A 14715-nucleotide genomic window follows, 5' to 3' on the forward strand; every position below is an offset into this window, starting at 1 on the left:
TCAAATGATCTGAAATAACAGCAAGGGGAGACTTGATTCCAAATATTTCTCGTATGTTATATCTCCACTCTTAAGTTTTCATGTATAAAGTAAATTTCACAGTGTATAAGGATTATTTAATACTGGAGATATTCATAATTGTACCCTATTTCTAAAAGAGGGGAAATATAACACGAGAAATATTTGCTGTTATTTCAGATCATTTGAAACCATAGCAGCAAGTTTTAGTCTTCCCTCCATCAAGACCAGAGGTTTTGGGGAAATAATATATATTATTTAGTATAATAATTCTCCAAGTTCCAAATATTAAGTTTCCTCAGTTGGCCATTTATTACTTTTTCCAAAGGTATCCATTACAATATTGTTTCATGTTGCGACTAAAAAGTCTGCAAAATTATGTTATTGCTGCATGTTTAGTCACATACTCATCAGATGATGACCTTAAAAAACACCATTTTTGACAACTTACATGGTTCATGTAACCGACACACTCTATGGTTCCTTCTCAGTTACTATATATGCTCTCAGTTACATTGCTCTGGATAAATAAAATGGCATTCATTGAGCTTGGACATTTTTTAAAATTTACAAAATTTATATAAAAAAGATCTTTTTCATTATATAAAAAAAACTATTTTTTAACTCATTATGATTGGTATATACAACCGGAGTGCATTTCAGGTAAATGATTAACCTATATATACTAGTAAGCCATCTGTCATTGCTCGATTGTAAAATACACTTAAATATGATATTTTAATTCATGCAGATTTCGTATTTATTATTATAGACCTAATGCTCTATTGATTATTATATTGTACCCAATATATAGTAGTGATTTCAAAAGTAAAAAAAAATATTAGACTTGGATGCTACCAATTAGAATCGAAACCAAAACATGTAATTCTCCAGGATTATTCATTACCACCTGCATTCGCAGTTCATATAAAAACTTTAAAAAGTAATGTTATTAAAAGTATAAATGTATATTTACGCATGTGTAGAAGTAACATGTTTAATCTGCTTACATCTGACAAGTTCCTTTTTTTTTTTTAAATTTTGAACCCTTAGTAGCTATTTTTACCAGCTAAAAATGAAATCAAATATGTTCCACAGGCCCAAATCCCCTACATATCAAGTTTTAGATCTATAGACCAAAAATTGACAGAGGTAGAAAGACAAAGTGATTTTTATATTGACATATCAGCAGTCCGCCTGGTGTTACCCAGTCGTAAAATATGCTTAAATATGATATTTTAATTAATGCAGAACAAATTCGTTGTTAACTATTATACCCAATTTGAAGTAGTGATTTCAAAAATAAAAACAAAATTGACTTGGGTGCCATCAGCTAAAATCGAAACCAAAACATTTCTCTCTACAACCTTTTTTTATTTATTTTTTTTTTTTATTACATTTTCACCCCAAACAAGCCACATTGCCACTTTGGTGTAGGGTACTACTATCAGGGGCAACAACTACTGGGGTACTATGTAGGGATTTGGGCAGCAAGATGTCGGTTCACGTTGCACTTGAACTTCTGCACGTCAGTACAGTTGGAGAAGCAGGGACCTGGAATGGAATTCCAAAGTCAAGCGGTTCTGGGGAAGAAACTACTGGAGTAGAAAGATCTTTTACATTTAGGGATCTCTACAGTGTGGAGGTGGGATTTTGCAGCCTGTCGAGGGTGTTCACGTCGAGGGTGTTCACGTCGTGGGGGCACAATTTGTTATCCTTTACCATTTGACTCAAATCTGTACGCATAAAAAACTGCGAAAAATAACATTGTGTAACAAATAAATGTATATTTGTGCATGCATACAAGAGCATGTGAAGTCGCTAGGCAACTTTTTTCAATTTTGACTCCTTAGCAGTTATTTTTACTGACTAAAGACCAAATGGAATTTGTTCTACAGGTTCAAATCTTCTATATATCAAGTTTTAAGTCTGTAGACCAAAAATTGACAGTAATTTGGTAGATAGTTCCTCATATATATATATATATATATATATATATATATATATATATATATATATATAGAGAGAGAGAGAGAGAGAGAGTATGATATATGCAATTAGGTTATCAAAGAATATATCTTTAACAAAAACTTATCAAGATAGAAAAGGCTCAATACTGTTAAGAGGAGCAATTCAATATATTAATTAAAAGCTGAATAATAGAAGTTACAGATAACTTTATTATAACATCAGAACAATAAGACAAACTAAAAGAGAAAGAAGAAAAAGAAATAAAACCTTTTTAGACCATGGCATTTCGAAGCTAAATGCCTCTCATTAGAAGAGAAGAAAGGCCAGAATTATACAAAATGTAGATAGAAACAAGCCCTCATATAGTTTTGAGCTCCTTTTTGATTGCTTTCAACACTTCCATGATACTCCTGGGTCTCCATGTTTAGCTCCGTCTTTAAAATAGTCCTAGAAAAAGAAATCTGATGAGCTAATATCTGGGTTCTGAGGTTCACACTCAAACTCAGTCTTGAAGCTGATCACACAATCCCCCAATTTTTTTCAGCCAATCTTAGGACAGATTTGAGGCATGACAATTTGCTCCATCTTACTGTAACAAGAACCTTACAAGTGACGTGGGTGTGCACTAGTATAGAAAAAAATGCTATAAGAATTTGCAGCAATGCATCTTACCTTGAGGATGCCTGGTGGAAAAAGACAAACAATACCCATTTTTTTTTTTAAATCTGGTCTTTGTGATTAAATGTGTTAAAAATTGATACAAACCTGTTTTTGTGCAGCCTGTAGTGTACGTTGCAAGCAAAAAAAAAATGAAGAAAAAAAATGGCTACGGCTTCTATTTATATACTTGCAATACTGTTACCTCATATGCAAATGAGACAGGCACAGTTTAAATATAGAGAACCCTGATGTTTTGGAGAGTTGGGTGATTTGAATTTGGACGTTGGAGTAGCAAATTTTGACAGCAGAGTGTCGAATTTGGTTGTGAGTTTTGACAACAGTGTGTCGAATTTAACCCTGAAATTGTTAGTTGGAAGTACAGCATAGTTAACATGTAATTATGTAATCCCAATCTGTAATAGCTTCACTTCCTGATTCTTTTATCTCTACACATCATTAACTGCTAAAATTCATTTGGTATTCTACTACTACTATGGAACGCTGTTCCGTTTGCCTGCTTTCCAGCTTACTACAATATGATTGTCTTCAAGTCCAATGTAAACAAGTTCTTGATGAGCCGTTTTCCTTTCACCAAATTTCCACTATTTACGATTACTATGATATTGTCCCATTGACTACTGTGCACTCATTAATCCTTATCCTCGAGTTGCCTCCAAGCCTTCATATGTGGCGACTCCTTTGTAAAAAAAAAAACAAAACTTCTACTACTAATAATACCACCACCACCATCTCTTAAAATTCAAATGTTGGTGCCAGTGAAAAATGTTTTAAGGGAAAGCGCAAAGCACAACTTGGCTTTTCATAACCATTTTCTCAACAACACGTATATTTACTTATCCTATCATACTTATCTTTACACTATTAAATTACTGCGTTGCTCAAGTATCTGGAAAAATCTTTAAAATAACGAAATGGCAAAAAGCTAGTGTTATTCTAAAGTATTTATTTCACTTATGTGTTCCGTTTGAAACAACATCTTCAAAGTTTAAAAATAAAAACAAAAAAACTTAAATATTTTTGGTGATGTTATATTTTGCAAATAGTTGAAATTGAAATGAAAATATTAAACAAAATAAATTTATTTAGGCACTGTTATTCTTCATAGTTTTCGTTTCACAATGTTTCGGCCAACTCATCCTCTGGCCTTCGTCAGGTGGTTAACTGTATCCTCAGTAATTACTGCCTTCCATAGTTGTTGTTGTCTCACCACGTATGTCCAACTAATTTTCTGGCCGGCTTTGGGTAGGAGTGAAACCGTTATCTTCAGACAATGTTCACCTGGAACTGTAGAGATTTGATCCAATGCATCACGGGCCCTGAAGCCAAAAATTTCATTAAACAACAACTATAAAGATAAGGATAACAGTCCACAAATAAATAAATATACTGATTACTCATCTCAAAGGATTCCAATAATGAAATAATATATAATTTGTTGTATATTTGATTTTGTGGTCAACTTAGTGGCTTTATTTCAATTTTGTAACTGTTAAATAAGTCTCCTGTGTGTCATGAGTAAGTTGCTGGAATTTGTGTTAAATAGAGAAGTAGTCAACCACCTCAGCAAAAATTAACTTCTTAGTAACATGCAATATGGTTTCCAATTAGCTAGATCTACAGCAGATGTGCTTACAGTTATATCTCATAGGATTAGTGAATCTCTCGGTGGAGGCTTCCTTTCTAGAGCAATTGCTCTGCACATATCAATGGCCTTTGATAGGGTATGGCATAAAGGTCTACTCCACAAGATTTTTGATAGATTCATAAGAGTAGTGGCTGATGGGCAGAAATCAGAAACTAACAATAAGAATGCTGTAGTTCCTCGGGAGTCCATCCTGGGCCTAATTCTTTTCCAGATCTACATCAATGATCTACCAAATCACATCCTATGATCATTTGTAGACATTTATGCTGATGATACTAACATCTATGGCAACACTTCAAAGGCTGTAAATGACCAAGTGCTCTCTGATTCTCTCTCCTCTGATCTTGAGCAAGTGGTATAATAGGGAAAGAAGTGGCTTGTTAATTTTAATACATCTAAAACCAAGTTTCTATCTTTACATCATCAATGCTCTGATCCTCATCTGGCATCAATTGAAATGAATGGCTCTCCTCTTGTGGAGGCTCCATGTTTTGACAAGCTTCTGGGCTTGACCTTTATTCCTGATCTGAAATGGAACACGTGCATCAAATCCGTTGCCAAGGTCGCTGGAAAAATGATAGGATACTTCTATCGATCCAGTAGATATCTCACTGCTGATGCAATTTTCTATTTATATAAGAGCCAGGTATGTTCAAGGATAGCGTATCATTCCCACATCTGGAAAGAGCTGCTAGAAGCAGCTTATCCTGCCTTGACAGAGTGCAAAATAGACTTCATAGTCTAGTAAGGAATGCCCTTTTCTCTTCCCTGCAACCTCTTTCCCACAATAAAGACATTGCGAGCCTGGCTCTGCTTTATTGTTATTTTCATGGCAAGTGCTCGTTTGAACTCCAGTCTTTCATGACAAATACTCGATTAGCTGTAAACGCTATCAATAATTTCCCCCACTTTATCTGTGCCTAAACCTTATCCTCGAGTGGCCCCCGGGCCTTTATAAGTGGTGACTCCTTTGTAAAAAAAAAAAAAAAAAAAGGCTCAAAGGCCATTTGAGGATAAGGATTAATGAATGTAATGTGATACTGTAGTATTCGTTAATTGTGTAAATTGAGTAGAATTTGATTATTTTGGGGGACGGCTCAACAGTAGCTTGTTTACATTGGATTTGAAGGCTACTATGTTGTATTGAACTGGGAAGCAGGCCAGCAGAACAGTGTTCCACAAGGGGGTAGTTTTGAGAAATAAAGTTTGTGGAAAAAAGTGATCAATGCTGATTTATCTCATAATTTTTAACATCAGCCTAATTCAACTCTGATTTGACTTTGAAGCATACGAACTGATTATGACATTGTTGAATGCTAATTTTATTCGGTTTATATTTTTTTCAAATCTGCTTTTGTCCAACCAGAAAATACAGATTGTTATCACAATGGTGGAATAACATAAATATCTTGTTTGTGCTTCTGTAGTGGTTGAGGGTATAGAAGGAAATGCATGTTCATCTCGCGTTCGGGTATCACCAATTTGTGGTGGTGGTGCAAAATAGGAATAATGAATTGTCTCGAGGAAGAAACGAACAACGTGTTAAATTGAATTAAACGAACTAGAATTTATTTTGTGAAGAAACACATGAAAGAAAAGGGTACAACACATGTTCATGTCCGCGTTCGTCTCTCGCTGTTTACTGGTGAGAAGGAAAGTCTATTGTCGTAGAGAGAGGAAGAGAGAAAGTCAATCTAGTTTGGTGTGCGTCTCTCGCTGTTAGCTAGTGAGAAGGAAAGTCTATTTTAGTATAGAGAGAGAGAGAAATAGAGAAAAAGTCAATCCAGGCCATGGAGATAGAAAACGTGTAAGGTGTACGTACTGTCTGTTAACTCTTGCCCCGACGCATTCAGTAGCAGGGGATGTGACGTGCACGGGCGAGGGAGGCGGCTTGTTCGTCGAACCTCTCAGCTCGAGAGCTGGTCCGAAAAAGGGCTGGAAACAGCTTGTCTCTTCCTTTTATAGTTGTTTCCGGTGGTCTTTTGCGCATGTGTGGATTTCCTTTGAAAGGAAGTGACGTCGTCCTTGTGTGCTTTCGTGTGTGAGTACATGTGTGTACGTTAGCGTGTGTGTGTATACACGTGATTATGAGTGTATGTAGGCGAACGTTAATATATCTACTTGTGTGTACATGTGCGCGTATATTTGTGTGTGCGTATGTATATGACAAGAAATATGGCTTGAGATGTGAACGCGTGTTTTTGTGTGAGACTAGGAAAGGCTCCCACACGTCCATAAAACAATTTACTCATGCATTTCATTAAGTGTTAGAAAAAATTTGCTTACAGAAAAAAAAATTGCTTGACTTTTTTTTTTTTTCAAAAAGAACATCTGTATTTTTAAGTGATTTTCTTAAGTGTTTTTGTTTTTCTCATTATTTGATTAAGAATTGAAGTGCGTCGACTTTCATGTCAGAAACATTTGTTTCTTGTTTGATTAGGATTTAACTTTTGTACTAATCATTTGTTTGCCATAGTTTCTCTCACACACGTATACCTTTTTAATAGTATAATATATACTTTTAATATATATATATATATATATATATATATATATATACATATATATATATATATATATAAGAAATTCTTTTATTTATATTTCCATATACATCTTAGGAAACACTATGTGAAAGGAAAAAATGCTAGTTACTTCTAAGAGGTTTTTATGTGTAATTTTAAAACTATAAAGTCAATGTTTACTACTATAGCGGTTGAAAATCATACATGTAAAAAGAAAGGGGAGATCACTCTGTATGACTTAGGATTCGTTGAAATAAAGTCATCTTACGTCACCAAAAATAATTGCTCTGAAAAGACACATAGCCGATTACAGTCAGCTTATTAAACTCAATCATGTTCTGCAAAGTCAAAAACAACAACAATTTTCATTTACAAACCTTGGCCTAACGTTCACAGGGAACATGAGTTTGAACAGATACATTGAGAGCATTGCCAAGGCTGCTGCAAAAAAGGTGGGCTCCCTCTACTGTGTTAGAAAGCTACTTACACCTGAAAGTATCCTGTATCTCTACAAGGCCACTATTCGCCCATGTATGGAGTACTGTTGTCACATTTGGGCTGGTCCATCTGCTACTAGTCTCTCGCTCTTGGACAGGGTTCAGAAGAGAGTCGCCAACTTGATAGGTCCGGAACTGTCATCTAAGCTTCAACCTCTGTCCCATCGACGTAATGTTGCATCCCTCTGCCTGTTCTACAAGTATTTTAATGGTGAATGATCCAATGAGTTACAAGTCCTTGTACCCCTTGACCTAAATACCTCCAACAAACCCGACAAGAAGCAAAGTCCCACCCCTACACAGTAGAGATCCCTAAATGTAAAAAAGCCTTCTACTCCAATAGTTTCTTCCCCAGAATTGCTAGACTTTGGAATTCCCTTCCGAGTTCCTGCTTTCCCAACTTTACTGACATGCAGAAGTTCAATTGTAATGTAAACATATCTCGCTGCTCAACTCCCTACATAGTAGCCCTCTATATCAAAGTGGCAATGTGCCTTCTTTTGGGTGAAAATGGAATTTAAAAAGATATATATATATAACGAAAAACCAAAAAAAAAAAAAAAAACTACTAAACGAAACATAAATATTTAAAGATATAAAGAACTTAAATCATAAACCATTTTTCCCCAAAATTATTGAATTCAGCATTAAATAATCCGAAAAGGCTTGATATACTGTAAAACAAAACAACCAAACTAAACACTATAAATAAATATTTAAAGATATAAAGAATCTGAAGCATGAATTTTTTTACCAAAATTATTGGATTTGGCATTAAATAACCCAAAAAGGGTTGATATGTCATAAAAATAGAACAGCCAGTTTTTACAAATGTTGAGCGTTTAAGGTTACAATTAAACAACTTTAAAATAATAATCTGCTAGCATTACATGGTATTTCAATAACCATCAAATTTTATATCAACTTCCACAAATTATTTCCGATTTTATAACATAACTAACAGACCGCCCAGCGTTGCCCGGTGTTAAATTACACATAAATATCATATTTTAATTCATACAGAAACTGAGACATGTGCATGCGAGTATTATGATTTTTTCTTAACAGTTCTTGTAAGTTAAAAAAAAAAAAATACTAGAACTGAGATCCAAACCAAATCCTAAAAACAGTGAATCAAGTACGATAACCATTAAGCCAGCTTGACACTATCTTTAAAAAGTGTTTGTAAACCTACTTATTCTTAGCATAAGGAATTTGTCATGTGAACGATTCACGCATGTGAATTTGTGAAACAGCTGACAGATTAAAATCCGACGATTGCCACTGACCAATTTTATCAATTTTGACGCCTTAGTAGCCTCTTTTTTTTTTTCGAATGAACACCAATTAAAAAGTTTTCCACATATCTGAATACCCTATATACCAAATTTCAAGCCTGTAGATGAAGAAATTCGTTGAGTACATAGGTTGAGAATTGTCCTCACACACACACACACATTCTCCCTTTTCTAGATATATATTAAAAATTATAAACTTTTCTAGATATATATTAATAATTATAAACTTTTCTAGATATATATTAATAATTATAAACTTTTCTAGATATATATTAATAATTATAAACTTTTCTAGATATATATTAATAATTATAAACTTTTTCTAAATATGAGGCAAAGAAAAAAAAGGATGTCATTCCTATTTTGTTTGTATCAAACAATACATCTTGAAAAAATTGTGAAGTATTTTTGTCTGAGTCAAGCAGCAATTATGTGAATTATGTACGCTAATGTTGACAAACAAATTATTTCAACAATCTCTGGCCCACGTCGAGTTCCTTTTTGGTTTCCTGTTTGATAGGCATTTTCAAGACCAATGTTCTTTCTCTTGAATGCCCTCCCAATCCTTAATATTTGTCATAAGTGTCCACTCACATGGTTTCAAGTTGACTCTTAAAATGGCTCCACCAATCTTCAGTTCAAAAACCGTAAATGTTTTCACTGTCATTTATTGTTTACCGTGATGCAACAATTAGAGCAAATCGTGATTTTGAAATGGGCAAATTGAAAGCTATAAACAAATTTGTTATCCTCATCTTCATCGTTTTTTTTTAATGCATAGGAGTCACCACTTATCAAGGCCCAGAGACCGCTTAAGGATAAAGGTTAATGAGTGTGCAGTAGTCAGTGGAACAATATCATAGTAATCGTTAATAGTGTAAATTTGGTAAAATTGGATTACTTAAGGGGAACGGCTCATCAGGAACTTGTTTACGTTGGACTTGAAGATGACCATACTGTGATCAGCTGAAAAGCAGGCAAACGGAAGAGAGTTCCACAGGTGTGCAGTTCTAAGAAAAATGCTTTGTTCATGGAATCTAGGTTTAGGTTTAGGCACGGATAAAGAGTGGCGGGAATTATTGATAGTCTTTACAACTAGACAAGTGTTTTTCGTGAAAGTTTGGCCAGGGATGGGACCATAGATTGGAGTTCAGATGAGCCATGAAAATAATGATAAAGCAGAGACAACGTGTCTTCTGTGGGAGAGGGGTTGCAGGGAAGAGAAAAGGGCATCTCCTACTAGATTATGAAGTCTATTTTGCACTCTGTCAAAGCAGGATAAGCTGCTTCTAGCAGCTCTTTCCCAGATGTGGGAATGATACGTTATCCTTGAACATACCTGGCTCTTATATAGGTAGAAAATTGCATCAGCAGTGAGATATCCTATCATTTTTCCAGCGACCTTGGCAACAGATTTGATGCATGTGTTCCATTTCAGATCAGGAATAAAGGTCAGGCCCACAAGCCTTCACAAGAGGAGAGCCATTCATTTCAATTGATGCCGGATAGGGATCAGAGCAATGATGATGTAAAGATAGAAACTTGGTTTTAGATTAATTAAAAGTAACTAGCCGCTTCTTTCCCCATTGTACCACGTGCTCAAGATCAGAGAAGAGAGCATTAGAGAGAACTTGGTCATTTACAGCCTTTGATATGTTGCTATAGATGGTAATGTCATCAGCATAAATGTCTACGAATGAACTAAGGATGTGATTTGGTAGATCATTGATGTAGGTCAGGAAGAGAGTTGACCCCAGGATGGACCCCTGATGAACTCCAGAATTAATACTGTTAATTTTTGATTTCTGCCCATCAACCACTACTCGTATGAATATCATTGTGGAGTAGACCTTTATGCTATATTCTATCAAAGGCCATTGATATGTCAAGAGCAATTGCTCTAGGAAGGAAGCCTCCATTGAGAGATTCACTAATCCTATGAGATATAACTGTAAGCACATCTGCTGTAGATCTAGCTAATTGGAAACCATATTGCATGTTACTAAGAAGTTAATTTTTGCTGAGGTGGTTGACTACTTCTCTATTTAACACAGATTCCAGCAACTTACTCATGACACACAGGAAACTTATTGGTCTGTGCTGAGAGGTACCGATCACCTGAATTCTTAAATACGGGACATACTGATGAGATTTTCCAGGGTGTTGGGAAGCAATTCTCGTTAAGATAACTCTTAAACAGCCTTGTAAGTATGGGAGCTAGTTCTGGTTGAAGCTTTTTCAGCACTATAATTGGAATACCGTCAGGGCCAGTTGCTTTACTGGAATCAATGTTTTTGATTAGCTTGGCAACATCACGCATAGATATGAGTATGTTGCATGGTATGTTTTTTTTTGATACAGGAGGAAATACAGGAGGTTGGTGCCCTTGGTCACATAGGGTAGAATTAGCCACAAAGTTCTTGGCAAAGAGTTTGGCTTTATCTGATGCTGACGAGATTACCTCAGGTCCATTGATAATGTTTCACTACGTTTCGGCCAACTTATCCTCTGGCCTTCTTCAGGTGTGTAATCGTGACAGGATAGGAATGCTGAGTCTTGTAATTGTATCCCCAGTAATTACTGCCTTCCATAGTTGTTGTTGTCTCACCACATTTTGGCCAACTAATCCTCTGGCCTGCTTTGGGTAGGATTGACACCACTATCTTCAGACAATGCTCACCTGGAACTGTAGAGACTCAACGCCTCTATTCATTGAAGATTGCGGTTTCAATCCTACCTAAAGCAGGCCAGAGGATAAATTGGCTAAAATGTGGTGGAGCACTAACTATGAAAATGAGGATAACAGTCCACGAAAAAAATAAATATGTAAATTATAAAGCCTCATCTCAAAGGATTTAAAAAAAAAAAAGATTTAATAAACTTGAAGTTAATATTTTAATTATTTCCATCAAGAGTTATCACCTCTTAAATAATTGGTAGATTATAGGAAACTGTCAATAACTTTGGTTCAGAGAGAGATGTCATCACTTGCATCCTCAATGAGAAAAAAGATCTTGGCCTTCTGGTCGACTCGTCCGTCACACCATCTAAACTTTGCATTCAGGTTGCTTACAAAGCAAGGAGTATTCTATTTTTCGTTTGACATTCTTTCTGCAAATTCACTCCTGAAATATTTATTTCCCTTTAAGTCCCTCTCGTCAGACCACTGTTAGAGTATGATGTCAAGATCTGTGCTCCTTATTTGTGATCTGGAGTTCAAAGACTATTCGAAGTGTGTAGGGTCTATTGATTCTCCCCTGTGAAAACTGACTCAAGAAGCTTAACCTTTTCTCTCTTTTATGCCAACAATTGTGCAGTGATTTCATTTTGGCTCACAATCTCTTTAATGGGTAAAGTGATATACTTTGGGATTTATTATTTACGCCTTCGATAGACAGAGGTCTACACAGGCATTACAAGAAACTTTTTCACTGTTGATTTCTATTAAACTGAAGGAGGCTGCTTTTTCAATCAGAATCCCTGAGCCTTGAAATAGATGTCGAAGAGAGGTAATAAATGCACCAGCAACGCAACAATTCAAAATGAACTTGGGCAGGTGCTCGACTAGGGTGTCCTTTTCTGTGTTAATTTCTAACACGTTTTTCTCTACGTGGCAATTGAAGTAAGATTTTTTTTTTTTTTTTACCAAATAAAATGAATTGAACTGAATTGAATCTGAACGGGTTCAAATTTGGCATGGTTGTTATTGTCATCAAAGAAAATTAGCTATACATATCATACACAAACATAGGAAGTTGAAATTTCGTCAAAATGTCGAACATGATCAAAACGTTTCATGGTCAAAAGTCAAGTTTAAGGTCGTATAAAATACAAGACTTCCCTCGCTGACCAAGTAGTGATTCTTTACGATGAACAGAACTGATTTTGAGTTATTTTCTCAATCAGTTAATGTTAAGTTTATGTCTTGTTTCATTAACAACAATCCCACTTTTACTAATTACACCCTACAAATGTGACAAGCAGCAAGATCCCACCCCTACACAGTAGAGATCCCTAGATGTAAGAAAGCCTTCTATTCTAATAGTTTCTTTCCCAGAACTGCTAAACTTTGGAATTCCCTTTCGGGTTTCTGCTTCCCTAACTGTATTGATATGCAGAAATTCAAGTGTAATGTAAACAGACATCTTGCTGCTCAACTCCCTACATAGTACCCCTGAAAATTGTCTCATATAGTAGCCCCCTACATCAAAGTGGCACCGTGTTTTGTTTGAGGTGAAAAATGCAATAAAAAATGCAATTGGTCCAATAGATGGATTCTATCATTAATTTTCTCATTGTATTAAGCATCAAAATTAGAACATCAATTCAGCAGATAATTAAACGTTCCTTCTATGTTTGCTTTTACAGGGTGTTTTTTTAGAGGAGACAAACTTTAAATTAAAATGAATCACAGAAAAATATTTTTATCATACAGATATGTGGTTTATTCCAAATATTAATTTTTCGGAATTTATAATTCAAATACAATTTCGGGCATATGGCTCCCGTGGCTTGGCGTATATGATGTAATCGAGAGGTCCAATTTTCATAAACTCTCAGAATTAAATTAAGCTGTATTTCGGCAATAATCCATCTGTTGTCTTCTAATTAGTCAATTGTGTCTGGTTTATCAGTGTAGACATGGGACTTTACAATTAAACGTAAATTAAGGCAGGTGTCCAGCTGCTGTATTCTCTTTCGTGTAGATTTGTGTGGATGGGTCTGCATTCTTTTGCTGATGTATGTTTTTGTTATGTGACCTTTCACTTTTCAATCCTTCTACCATTCAATTCGACTACACATGGGGATGGGATTGTCTATAACACAAGCAGACCATCCTGTCCCCTCTACAGACATCTTGCTGCTCAACTCCCTACATAGTACCCGTGAAAATTATGACCCAGATAGTAAGCAAACTTTAAATTAAAATATTTTTATTATACAAATACATGTTTTATTCCAAAGATTAATTTTGGGCATATGGCTCCAATAGCTCGGCGTATATGGCGTAATCTAGAAGTCCAGTTTTCATAAACTCTCAGAATTAAATTAGGCTGAACTTCGGCAATAATGCATCGAATGTTGTCTTCCAAGGGATCTATTGTCTGGTTTATGAGCATAGACATGGGACTTTACATATTCCCAAAGAAAATAATCTAATAACATTAAATCACGGGAACGAAGTGGCCAGGTGGCAGGATAGGTATTCATTAAATGTTTCACTAAATAAATTGATGCTATCAATTACAAGTTGCAAACGCTGCTCGCTATCAGTTTCTTCATGATGAATTACCAAACCAAGCTGAACTAAAGCTAACCAATAGTTGCCAAGTTTGCAATTAAAGAAAATAAAGTTGTCAAATAAGAAAAAAAAACATCCTGTATGTGCAAATATTGTTTTTTCTGGTTAATTTTTTAGTACTATTTTTATAATGTCAACTGTATCGTGGCAACTTTTTAATCACTTAATCATATTTGTTAAGGATAAGAAACAAAAAAACGTCCATCCATTTTTACTGATCTGATAAGCAAAAATGTCCATCCATTTTTACTGACAACTTTTTATGATAAGCAAAAATAAAGTGTTTATAATACATACAAGTTTATAGTACCCAGGAACGTTCCAAATGAAGAAGTTGTTTAATCTTTGAGTAAAGATGTTTATTTCGGCTGTTGGCGTGTGAATGTGAATTTCAGTAGACTTATAGGCGATGTGTTTATGTATGCTTGCTTTTGTCTTAGACAACATCAAATTCTTTGTATTCTTTGAACTACCACTCTCATTTTGAGTGTTATTTTCACAACGTTTTGGTCAATATAACCTCCAACCTTAAGATATATCTTGTCAAATGTAGCAATTGAACTCGAAGAATCTGCACAAAATTTTGAATGGAACCCTTTATTTAATCCGCAGGGAGTGGGGGTAGCATGCTCTCGTTCCATCAGCCATGACTAGGTAGTTCGTATGCACCTGTGGTGTAGTAGATAAAGTACTTGGTAAAAATCATTTGTGAGTTACATTCTTCTCGAGGTTGAAGTGTAACAGAGAGTGGACACGCACACAGCAGCTGTATGTAAATGAC

General features: G+C 35.2%; 1 protein-coding gene across 1 annotated transcript in view; it reads left to right on the forward strand.

The window, feature by feature from the left end:
* The window catches only part of LOC145241291 (regulator of G-protein signaling 7-like), a gene marked incomplete in the record, with an annotated part of 531541 nt that overhangs the window by 332315 nt on the left and 184511 nt on the right, over nt 1-14715 (forward strand).

The sequence above is a fragment of the Euprymna scolopes genome, chromosome 20 (genome assembly GCF_053919585.1).
Source record: "Euprymna scolopes isolate OS-2025 chromosome 20, ASM5391958v1, whole genome shotgun sequence".
Lineage (NCBI taxonomy): Eukaryota > Metazoa > Mollusca > Cephalopoda > Sepiida > Sepiolidae > Euprymna > Euprymna scolopes.